Here is an 11,899-nt window from a genome sequence, read left to right as displayed (position 1 = left end):
CCCCTTTAAAGTTGTTTTTTGAAGAGGGTAAGCCACTCTATACCCATCAATGTGTACCATGACACACTCACTGTAAAAAAGCAAAAAAAATAAATAAATAACCGAAGAATGAAGTTTAAGCAGGTTCAGTGTATTAAAACAAAATGACAGGTAGGAATGTCAATAATGAGGTCATGCATTCGGGGTTTACAGTTGATGAGGTCACTTTACTGTGGAATTAGTTGCACTTATGATTTTTTTTTTAGGTGCTCAGGGTTACAGGGGATATGACCAGAAATAACTATAGGTTGGTGAATAACCAAGACCCTCTTGATCTTGAAAGATTCATTTTTAGGATTATTAACTTGCTGTAAGCGTCCATTTTTTTCTTTTAAGAATTAACACCCAGTTCTGCAAAACCTTCCTTTGGTTCAAAAGTGAATACTTGGCAAACTGCCCCGACGGATCATATTATGCCTAACCAGTAATCTGTTATCAGAATCAAACCTTGTACCTTGTGTCTCTGAGGTGAAAAACCTTAACCATTATACCATTTACACAGAATGTTTTCTGTTCCTAAGAAATTTAAATTAATCGATTAAGTTGGTAAGCCTGCTCAACTCCTTTTCTTGTGTTTCAAGGCAAAGACCAGATTTACACTTGTATTCTTTAAATAAGAATTACTTGCATGAATACTCCTCAGCTGACCTGGATTTTGCAAAATGTCCTCGATATCACCTCATATTTTCACCCTGCCCCTTGTAAAATGTTTAATTTTATGATAAATCACTATGGATTACAGTTAGTTAAATATATGAAGTATTAGATCTGTATACATCTTTTTCATAGTTGGTTATTAGGTTATCAGCTGAAGATTCATTTTAAGCCTAGTCAAGCTTATCCTGAATTTACCAAAATATTTCTTATGTGTGTCAATATTGCTAATAATTTTACAGTTATTATATAAGGGTTTTATACACCAAGAATTCACAGGGTGTGCTGTCAACTTCACTCTTCTCTGTGGACCTCTAAACACTCCTGTTTCTTATACTAACTCTAAGTTCACCATGGCAGGAAGAAAGGGAAATACTCTGTGAAACATGAATCTTGGACTTAGTACATGTATGTCTGCACTTTCATTCAGTCTCACTACCCTGAGGCTCATACTGAGGAATTGTCTTGGCGACAAGCTATAATTAAGGTCATACATTATTGAGTACCAAAAATGAGACATCCCTCAAACTACAATCACCGAGGTGAAAAATTGGCCCTGGTGGGGCATATAGTGTAAATGAAAAAGGCTATTCACTGCTAACAGCCTGCTTCTTACAGCTCCAGGTGTGATTCCCTCAGCCCCTATTTGTCTACAGTGTGACCCTGAGTAAGCCCATTTATTTATGTTATCCTTTGTTGACCAGGTTCATCACACTAGGCAGCTGGCCTCCTTTTAAAGAACAGTAATGCTGATATTTATACAACTAGCAGAGATTTATCCAGGCCATCTGGGAACATTCCCTACTCTTTTAGTAGCTGCTATGGGTGATATATATCCATCTGAGCTACCACCAGCTCAGGCTGATTGAAATTCAATTAAATATCTCATCCTAAGGGCAACACACTCAGGAATACAGCACTCTATTATAACAGTATCACATACTATTTACAAGCTGTGGGAATAGAACCCACAGTCTTGTCTATTAAAGGTGAATGTGCTACCTGTTGTGCCTCTGACTATGCATGACAATAATGAGGAGCAATTGAGATTGTGCAGGTCTCCTAGCCTCCTCAATGACTTCCAGGCCACATGCCTAGTGACTAGGTATGCACAGAGAGTTTGACTGTCAGGTAATGAATGCATTTAAATAGAGATACATTCTAGGCAGTTCAGACCTCTGAAGCACCCAGAACCTAGATCTCAAAAGTAGAAATGGAGGCTACTGTGAGGTGCATCAGTGGGGCTCAATGCACAACACTGTTGTAAAACACTGAAGAATCAAGTTAAAGCAGGTTCAGTATATTAGAACAAAAGTCAGGTACTAATGTCAGTATTGTTTTCCTACCTTCAGGTGCTATGAGGTGAGTTTATTGTGGAATTAATTTTGATGCTGGATGGAGGCTTATGACTTTTTTGAAGGTGTTCAATGTTACTGGAGATATGACTAGACCTAGCCAAGGCTGAATAAAAAGGAATCTCATCTTCTTATTTAATAATGAATTGTTTTTAAAAAGATCGTTAACTGGGTATAACTGTGCAGTACTTTATGGTTTAAGAATTGCCACCCAGTTTGTAAAATCATCCTTAGGTGAAGGTTGGACTAACTGCTAATAAGGCCCATTTTAAGCATAGCCAGTAACCTACGTTGAGATTCAAACACTGAATTTTGTGCCTCTAAGGTGTGGACCTTAACCATTGTGCTATCAGCACAACATGTCTTCTCTTATGAAAGACTTTAATTCAATATGTATAAGCCTCCTGAACTCCTTTTGTTGTGCCTTCAAGGCAAAGACCAAAGTTACATTTTTGTTGTTTTACCAAGACTCACCTACAAGCATACTTCTCAAATGACCCTGATTTTGCACAATACCCCTTATATTGTCTCATCTTTTTGTCATCTCCCTTATAAAATGTATGATTTTTTGGCAAATCACTGAGGATTACAGTCAGGCAAATGTACTAGGTATCAGCTATTATACAACTTGTTCATACGTGGTAGCTACACTAAACCCGCACATAAGGCAGCTGTTTAATCTTAGCTTCACCACAGGATATGTGCCCAAGGAGTGGCGTAGGGCAACTGTGGTCCCACTCCACAAAGGCGGTGCCTCTACGGACCCTGGTAATTACCGCCCCATAAGCTTAACAAGCCTGGTCTGCAAAGCTATGGAGAGGATCATAATGGAACTCATAAACAAGGACATAGGGGACTTGCAGACCTTGGACCCAACCCAGTTTGGCTTTGTCAAGGGCAGATCTTGCCTTTTGAACTTGGTCGACTTCTTCGAAACAGTCACCAAGGCCATTGATGAGGGAAAGGCAGTCCATACAGCCTACCTTGACCTTGCAAAAGCTTTCGACACAATACCCCACTCGGGTATTATAGAGAAACTTACCAGCTTAAATGTAAACCCATATGTCACAAGATGGGTTGCAAACTGGCTAAAGGACAGAACCCACAGGGTTAGAGTTGCTGGAGCCATGTCAGACTCCAAGCCGGTTACAAGTGGAGTCCCACAGGGCTCAGTCCTTGGCCCCCTATTGTTCGGCATCTACTTCTCAGAAGTACAGGCAAACATAGGAGGACTATGGCTGACAAAGTTTGCGGATGACTGCAAACTGGGTGCCATAGTGGATAGTATATCAGACACAGACATCCTTCAGAGGGGTCTCACGGAAACTGATAGCTGGTGCCAGAGCCATGGCCTGAAGTTAAACGCAAAAAAGTGTATAGTCATACCCTTCGGGAAAAACAAGGTAACCCCAAGCAACCATATAGGTGGCAACCCACTAAGCACAGAAGAGGTTATCAGGGACCTGGGGACCCAGGTTGACAGTGGCCTCTCGTTTGACACTCACATTGCTAAAGTGGTTCGAAAGACCTTCTACATTGCCCACCTGATCATGAAGGGATTCACATCCAGATCAAGTGAGGTCATTGTTCCCCTGTACTCTTCACTTATCAGACCAATGATCGAGTACAATGCCCCATTCGGGATGTATCTCACCCGACAACTGCAGCAATTGGAGAGACCCCAAAAGTTCCTCACCAAAAGGATAAAGGGACTCCAAAACCTGTCATATGCTGCCAGACTGAAGAAACTCCAACTCTATTCAGTTGCATACCATCTGCTCAGAGGTGACCTGTGCCTGACATACAAGGCCATGACCAACCCGTAATTAATGGACATGCTCCACCTCAAAAAATCCAAATCCACCAAAACCACTAGAGCAAGAGACTTGAACCTTAGCACGGATATAAATAGGACATGCTGGAGGGATAGATTTATCACCCAGAGACTCCCCATGCTGTGGAATAAAATCCTGGTCCATGTGAGGCAGAGCACCTCGCTGGCTCTGTTCAAGAGAAATCTTGACCGGTGGATGGGAGATCGTAGGTTTACCCCGGGAATCATCTCTGTGTGACTGCTTGACAGAGGCACAACAAACTAATGGGCACAGTATTTCTAACATAAGGGGTGGCGTAAGCCACATAACTTTGGGCTAGGCTTATAAATGCCCTAGGGCAGTTAGCCTAGTATAAACCTATGAACCTATGAACCTATCAGCCAAAGAGCCATTTTTAGCCTAGCCAAGCTTACTCTACGGTTATTATATTAGGCTTGAAAACATTAAGCATTCACTGGCTGCCCCTGTTATTGCAGAAAAAAATGCATTTTGATACAAAGCCTCTCATTCTATTAACTTTTAGGTGAATTGGAATGATATTAAAAAAATCCTTAATTTGGTCCTGCAGCCGTCCATTATTTCTGGCTTTGTTCAGAATTCTTGAGCAAAGAAATTGAGAGCTATGCCTGCAAGACTTTCATATGAAACTCATTAGCTCTGCTCAGAATTGACTAGAACAGAATTGCACTGACAGATCAGGAGTAGTTTGCATATTATTTAAAACTTACTACCAAGCATATTTCTCAGCTGCCCTGTGTTTACCAGAAAATACTAGATTTTTTCCCAAAACACTTCAGTGCCATGAGTACTGGCTGGAATCTTATAATCCTGATATATTTTAGACTAGTTTCTTCTACTCCATCATCTGTGTGACCTGATGCAAACCTAATGCATTAAATGCAAGCTGAGAGCTTTAATCTTGTGATTAGAAGACAACAATATAATAAATAGCTGTTAAACTAAAACAGTAGGACTCCTTGGTAGTTTTGGTTTGCTTCGAGGTTCCTCCCAGTCCTCCTGCTGTTCCTCTGAAAGCCATACATAACTAAGCACAGAATGATTCTGTATGGATCACTAATGGTCAGTGTCACAGCAGCAGAAAAATCCTAGATTAGGTAAGTACACTACTGTTTCCTAGCTCATTTTATATCATTTGTACTAGGCATCTACTCACAAGTAAGACATGTTAGTGTGCACAGTATGTGGCATGGTGATGGGCTGAGATCTAAAACATGTGTTCCCACACAGATGCATACTGCCCAACCCCCCCCCCCCATATAAATGTGTACACTTGTCCTTTATAGGCCAAATACATGACAATGGAAACAAGGCTGCAGGAGAACTGGTCCAGCAGCGATTACTATTAGCTATATATTTTTTTTTACTATTTTTTCAGTGGACACTAGAAGAAAACTCATAGTAGAGACCTTCGATGTATAATGTTTATCAAAGTCTAAATTTCTCTCAAAAACATAGGATAACAGCAGTGCAGTCAATGAAGGAAAACCCACATGTGATGGCAGTCTGATGAAGCCATGTTGACTGATAAGACTCACATTCCAGTGATGCAGGACAGTGGGCTTTATGGAGACCAAAAAAGTGGAGAAAGTTCTGCAATTTACAGCGTCATTTTGGGAGCTTCTTAGTCAGTTCGACATTCTTTTATGGAAACTGTTCCAAGTACAGTTGTTGGGACTTTAGCAGTTGTGTATTGCAGGCCAGAGATGCATGGGCAAGTGACATCTTACCTCTGATCACAGATGAGACACCCTTCCCAGACTAACCTATATTTTGGCAGCTAAACATACTGTTGGACTAACAGACAATCTGCTTTCACTGACTTCAATAAAGTTAAACAGCAAGGCAATCTACAGAAACTTATGGCAAAAATGAGGCAATGCAGATTAATTTGTCAAAATACCCAGAAATGCAAAGTGTTTGTCAAGTTTGCAAGGCTACCAGTATATCATCTTTAGAGAAGAGATGTTCCAAGGTACTGGGGGGTTAAATACACTTGTTAGAAAACATATAGATGACTAACAAGTTTCCAGACTTCATGCTTAGGGTATGGGCATTGTTCATAGATTAGTATTAGGCTAACTGCCCTTGACACACACACACACACACACACACACACACACACACTTGGACCACTTTGTTTGCAAATATGTGAGTATTGAGGCAAATATATTTTACAGCTCTTGAAGTAAACTGAGAACATTTTATCAGATTAGAGGACTTTGTGTTCATTTAGGAGGAAAACTTAAGACCTTCACAGCAGGAAATAACTCCCTACATTCTCAGAGGGAAAGCCTCTCTCAGGTTGACTATTCCTTCGAAGATCTGTACTTTTACTAGTAAATAACAGATATTGATATAAAGGACCATCTTCTCATTTTCTCCATAGTACGATCAGACGTGGCTGCTCAAATAGTTGCAAAGCTCATGGTCTAATAAGGCAACACATTTTTATTTTCTAGTAGTGGAGCACAGAATTTCTCCTGCCTGCCACTTTACTACAGATACTAAAAATACTTATTGTAATGCCTTGGGCAACATTAATCATTCCACATTTTCAGAATAATGTAAGACTTTTTATTCCAGTAGTATGAGCAGTGTATAAGCATTAAGGGATAAGAAAAATCATTGGCCATTAACCTGGTACCCATTTGAGACCATGCACATTTAGTTTATCACCTGGATTAAGCACCAATGGCAGACTGAGGGGCTATGCAGAGTCCTGCCTGCAATGTCAGCTACTTTGTTGGGTAAAAAACTGCAGAATTACTTGTGCAGTTTGTACCATTATAGGGTCCTTACACTGAGTGAAGGCATAGGGTCCTTACACTGAGTGAAGTCATAAGGTCAGCATGAATTTTCCCCAAAATTGCAGCCATGATTAAAACAAAAATCATACAGCTTTCCATACCACAGATCACTGTTCTGTTGCAGGAAAGTTATGCTGCTTGCTAGAGAAGTTATTAAGAAATTTCATATTCACAAAAAAGGTAGGAGATATCAGGGGATTAACTGGACCGAGACTATTTAGTATGGGATGGTAGTGCCAAGTCCATTACGGAAGAGGAGAAACAATTGTTTCTAGTTTGAATCCTCAGCTAATTTTAGGGCAGTTTCTGAAATTTAATGAAATGCTTGGTCTGTAGCAAACATTGCTAGAATAGACAACTCTTCATTAGGCACAAACTTAGCAGACAAACAAAATGCACCTTAGAACAAGGAGACACGTCTGGCAGTTAGTGCCATTAACCACCCTCAACTCAATGTTCCATGTCCCCACCTCTCTAGTAAACTTTGAGCCCATATCTAGCACAACTCCATTGCATTTAGTTGGCCATTTCCTGGCCATAAGACACTTTTACGTCCTTTCTGTATACAGGTGGTGTAACATAAGTTTCCCCCCCAACAAGTCAAGGTCACTTTCCCTCCACAATCTCATGCAGATCATACCTCAATGCAGTTGGACAGAGTTGTTATAGGTTACCACCACAGGAAGCTGTACAAGGACAAAAATATTGCAAAGGCTATTGTATGGTCAGCTCTGTATCAGAAGCCCAGACATGGCATCTTACTTATTGACACAGTTAAACACACAAGATCTGGCCTCATGAAAGTTAGTAGCTCATCCAGAGTTTACCTACACTTAGAACATGTGGAGACAAAAGGCAAGATTTAAAAGCATCATTTATTTTGGTGTGGAAATTCTACAGCCTCAGTTTAGGTTGATAGAGGGAGCATCTTTGACCCAATATTTTCACCTGTCTTACTCCATCTATTTCAAAAGTTGAAATGTAACTTAACAAAAAGTTTAAACCACAGTTTAAAATGATATGAGTTGGCATTTGCAAAACTCTGGCTTTAGAATTGGATTATCATAATTAAATGCATTGCTCATCACTTATTCCAAGTTCACAGAACAGACTACTTGCATTTCAATAACAGTATACTGGAAATAAACTAGTTTATACAAAATCTGAGTTTTATGTTTTTATTATTGAAAATAGAACAGCGGATCAATATGCAGCTTTTATTTCTTCATATATTAGATTTGTAACTTTCTTAAAGGCTTCTTCGTCATCTTCACCTTGCTTCTCTCTAATAAGATCCAGCAGATTTTCAAAAATTATCTGAAAGAGCCTAAGAAAAAAACGTAGGTCAACCAGTATTGTTTTAGAAGATGAAGTTTCTCTGCATGTTGTAAGGTTACTATCTAGTTTGGGAATCACAGTGGGGAGAAAGCCCTCTTCCAGCTGAGCACGTTCTTGTAACATAGGTAAATATATACCTACAAGGCAATAATTTAAAGTAGGCCAGTTAGAAGTGAACGGGGCCCAACTTGGATCCAAGGAAAAAAAGTTGAGGGTGAAGGCACATTGTTTTGTCCATCTTAAAGTTGATTCAATTGAAATGATTTAGAATATTCATAGCATACCAATTCTTATTGGATAAATGAAAGCACAGACTTCAGGATCAATGTGAAGATGAAATATTTAGTTTTCTTTGGACAATCCACTGATGCTTGAGCTGGATCTTGAAGATCCATCATGCAGATGGGAGTTGCAAATGCAAAAAAAAATAAACACAAAAAGGAATGCTGCAGGCAAAGGACTACTGATACTGGGGGGGAGCACAAAAGCTGAACTGTATTTAACGTTTTCAAAATTAACAATGTAAAGTTTTCATTTCAATATTGGACTGTAAAGTAATTAGTGTTCTTGTTGCATAAGGATACAGCCAATTCACGTTTACAACATTTGCTCTCTGGGCAAAACTGTACTTTGCTACAGCCTTTTCACTTGGTGTCCCTTTGATAGACTCTACAAAAAGGGTTACACCCATATTTTGTATAGAAAATAGTCGCGTTGAGTTAAGTGTGACAGAAAGTCAAGGTCTATAAAAATAGATATACTGCAAAATGAAAGAGCATAAACTATATCAAATCAATTTCCACCATTAAAAGATCAGTGAAGCAGTTTGTGTCAAATGAAGCACACATCACTTGTAGCACTCAAGACTGCTTTAGCATATACAATACCACAGGTTAATCATGAGTAGAGGGCAGCAAGTGTCCTAAATCACTGGGATCAGGTTAACTACATCAATAGAAATGGAGTCTATGTAGACTTCTGTAGAGAGGTGGACTTTATAGTACTAGGCTTGAGAAGCCTAGGCCAAATGCAGTTACCCATGCCTTCATAGGACACAGAAAGAAGTCTATCTTCAAAAGTAATAGAAAATATTTACATAGGTGTTTATATACCCATTCTTAAAATAGGTGCTGGTTCAATAGCATTTAGCTCTGTAAGTCTAAGACTTAAGCTATACATGCAGTTAGCCATGCAAACTGTCAAACTATGCTTTTGCAAAGCATGATAGCTTAAACTGAGAACTATTCACTTTGCTATCACTGTAAACGTGTAGTCATCTGCCTACGTTTGCTTATACAAACTAAAAACAGAGCAACAAGACTGACTGGCAAGTAGCCCAACTGACCCACAAACATCCTCACTGCAAGATACCCAACATTCAGGTTTCACAGGTAAAGAAAAGCTAAAACTATATATTATAGAAGTGCAGATAAGGTATTGGGCAAAGTAGACCAAAGAAAAGATAAAGTAGCACCACCCCCCTAATGATAAATATGAAGGGAAGAAATTTGGTTTGTTAAAATAGGTTGGTTATGAGAGAGAGGAAGAGATAAGAGGATCAGATATGCTGCCTCCTCAAAACATTGCAGTACAGCAACCTAGCAAATCCCCATTGCAGAAGTCATATGCATGGAGGCTGAGATTCTCCAGTTTATGGAAAAAAATAAAAATTTGAAATTACTTTAAAATGTTCCCATCACTAAATCCAATTTCAACCTGGTAAATACTAGGGAGCTATTCTTGTCAGCTTTTACTAAATTTAAACTTTATATATCTTGGTCCAACACCACCTAGTGACTACTTCTGAAGAGGAAACAGTGGACAAAGTAAATAAAACTGTGGCAATCCTCCCTGAAAAAAATAATGCATTTGTTTACTTAACTTACCCCAAAGTCCTTCACATCCACTTTTAGCTCAGTAGCATACTTCTTGGCTAATGGAGCAATGGTCCCTTTTAAAGCATCCACATTGGTCAAGTGTAGCACCATATCATTCAAGGCTTAGAACACCTTCTTTCCATGGGCTCGAACTTCAGCCAGGGCTGCAATCTCTTCAGCAGAAGCAGTCTCAGCAACAGACTGCAGCTGTGTGAAGTTTTTAAAGGAGCTCACAGTATGATTATGTTCTTTGAACATTCGGAAAGAGGAAAAAAAAGGACAGTCTATTCTTATCAAAGGACTGCTTCAAATGAAAGTTACAGCTTAGATTTAAGAATCTACACAGGCTGCATATTAACAGATAAAGTCTCCATTTTAATCGTATTAAAATTACTCTCACCTAATATTACAATTGGAGAAAACTACTTGCATTCCAGACATACCTCTCAACTGTCCAGATTTTTGCCTCTTATTTTTGGTTCATCATAAAGTTTTTAATCTACTAGCAAATAAATGAGAACTTAAAATAATAAGTGAAAGATTAGACTTTATACCCAAGACTTTATACCCTAGATAAAAACTCATGCTAAGTCAATACCTGTTATTTTATCAACATTTTAAGTTTATAAGGGCAGTAGTTAAAAGACTGTCCCAATATTTTGGGCCTTTGTCCCCCATTATTTATAGCTTTATCCATATTTCTTGTACTAAGAGGTTAAGAAATATACTCTAGACCAAGACAAAATATCCAGAGAGATACAGCTTTTAAAAGAAACATACCCAATATATTAACCACAAATTTAAACACAAACTCATTCTCTAACAAATATTCATACCTACTTAACACAACAGCTCCATTATCCTCAACATCTGCATAGATTTTTTCCCAAATAGCACTAGCAGTCTTGGCATCCTCAGCTGAAAGAGCCATTATACCAAACAGCTTAAGAAAAAAAATATAAAAATGATCCTTAAAATAAAAACTGCAATAGCTTTTATTGGCCTGTAGTTGCAGGCATTTATACAAGTGAGACCATTGCCTTTCCTGTTTGTTAGAACAGCCCAGGCCAATCCACTTTGATTAATACATTGTAATTGTCAGTGAGCAGGAGACAGGAAGGAAGTGTAACCCTTTCAATGCCAACATTTATTATAGCTGTATATTAATACTAACCCAATCTGTACATGGCTGATATATTGTAACATTGTATAGTTTTCAGTTTATAGAGTTACATTGTTACACTCACTTACTCTTAGGCTGTGTAAAATATAAATAAATGTTTCTCATGAACAGACTGTTCAGGAAAGACAAGGCAGGGAGAAAAAGGAGTGAAGTAGCAATTTATATAAAAGAGATGTGAGGACTGAGAGGAAGGAGAAGAAGAATAGATAAAACTATGAATGGAGCAAAGGTTCATCCAGACTAATGGGAGAGGAAAACTACCCTGGCAGTTACATTAGTGGAAGTAGGAGAGATGGTGGACTTAACTTATACCATTTATTTCCTGGGAGACAGAATAAGAGAAAAGGATGAGTGCAGAAGGGAATAAAGGCATGAGTTAGGATGAAATGGGTTAGACTCAAAGGAGAGCTGGATTTGGTAACACCAGACTGACAGGTTCTGAACTCCAGCTTACAGATGGAATGGAAGCCGATCAAGTTCCTGGGTAATAAAGGGCTCGCTGACATGGTGCAGGGACCCTGTAAGATTAAAATTTTGGACGTGGTTTTGTGCAAAGTTGGTGGTGTCAAGGGTGTCTAGTTAAAGCACTAATAACAAATAGTCCTCTTATCTTGCTGTGTTTTATAAAATTAAAAAAGGTTAAGTATTAGTGCATTACATCCAAATGATGTCTCCAGTTGCATATGCAGTTAACTCCTACTGACACCTCTAGGCGTCAGATATTGCTTGTTCATATTTACATCAATAATTCCAAAACCATGCTATGTCCAAAGTTTTAAAAGATTTCATC

At 38.8% G+C, this 11,899-nt stretch overlaps 1 pseudogene; it reads right to left on the bottom strand.

Moving 5' to 3' along the window:
- Positions 1-7,914: 7,914 nt before the first annotated feature.
- On the bottom strand, positions 7,915-10,886 carry LOC122809082 (annotated as a pseudogene).
- Between the last annotated feature and the right edge of the window lie 1,013 nt (positions 10,887-11,899).

This window comes from Protopterus annectens, chromosome 1.part1, assembly GCF_019279795.1.
Source record: "Protopterus annectens isolate FY-2018-M chromosome 1.part1, PAN1.0, whole genome shotgun sequence".
NCBI lineage: Eukaryota > Metazoa > Chordata > Ceratodontiformes > Protopteridae > Protopterus > Protopterus annectens.
The sequence above is the reverse complement of the archived record's forward strand: the minus strand, read 5'-3'. Positions and strand labels throughout refer to the sequence as shown.